Below are 1,026 nucleotides of genomic sequence, written 5' to 3'. Positions count from 1 at the left end.
GGGGTACGTTCTTGTTGATGAAGCAAAGATCCATTTTAAAAAATAAAGGAAAAGAAAAGAAAAAAAGTCGGTTAAATCTCCATTAGCCATTTCCCCGCACACGCTGCCCCCAACCCTGTTTCTTTGTCCGTATTTCTGACAGCGCACGTCATACAATGAGCAGGTTTTCTGTAATCTGCCAGATACGTCAAATACCTGGGAGACAAAGTAGAGAGCTCCGCTGTCAAATTGACTTTTCCAAAACCAACTGCGTCACGTATAATATAGAGATGCTATTTTATGATGTATAACTTATTATGATGATAGTACTTTCTTATTATACGCTGCCTGGCAACAGGGTGTTTTAGACCCGTGCACTTTATAGCTGGCCTTGTGGTTAGACTACCGGACTCGTAATCGTGAGGTTGCAGGTTCGGAGGTTCAAGCCGCGGGCCCGACGTTGTGTCCTTGAGAAAGGCACTTTACACGAATGTTCCTCACTTCACCCAGATGGGAATGGGTACCCAGCCATAGACAGCGAAAGATCTTGTCAGTGTTAGTGTTTTAGCGCCTATAAATGGCTGCTGGCAACGTATGCTTCCCAGGAATTTAGGGTTGTTTCAGAATGCTCTCAGGTCTGCTGGGGTACTAGTATAGATTGTGAAGCACATAGAGCTTGCTGTTGAGCGGGGATTTGCGCTATATAAATGATATCTATTATTATTATAACGTCTTTCTGAGTGGGGCAACTTTGCCTGGTGAAAGAATCGATGACATTCGTGGGCTGGATATGAAACTTGGAGATCACTTGAACAATGTAGGTCGTGGGAGCATCAAACTAGCGGTGTTTCTGCATGGCTGGTGAAGCACGCTCACACATTTGCAAACAAAGAAGTATCATTCTGATATCTAGATACTAGATAGAGATACGTTTCACATTCATGGTCGTCGGCCGTGGCAAGCTGGAAAATAATAAACGAGGGGTGTGGAATAAGGAAGGGGGGAGTGCGCAAAAAAGCAACAACTGAAAATTGAAAAGTAAGGGGG

This window comes from Aplysia californica, unplaced genomic scaffold (genome assembly GCF_000002075.1).
Source record: "Aplysia californica isolate F4 #8 unplaced genomic scaffold, AplCal3.0 scaffold00389, whole genome shotgun sequence".
NCBI lineage: Eukaryota > Metazoa > Mollusca > Gastropoda > Aplysiida > Aplysiidae > Aplysia > Aplysia californica.
Note: the sequence above shows the minus strand (reverse complement) of the source record.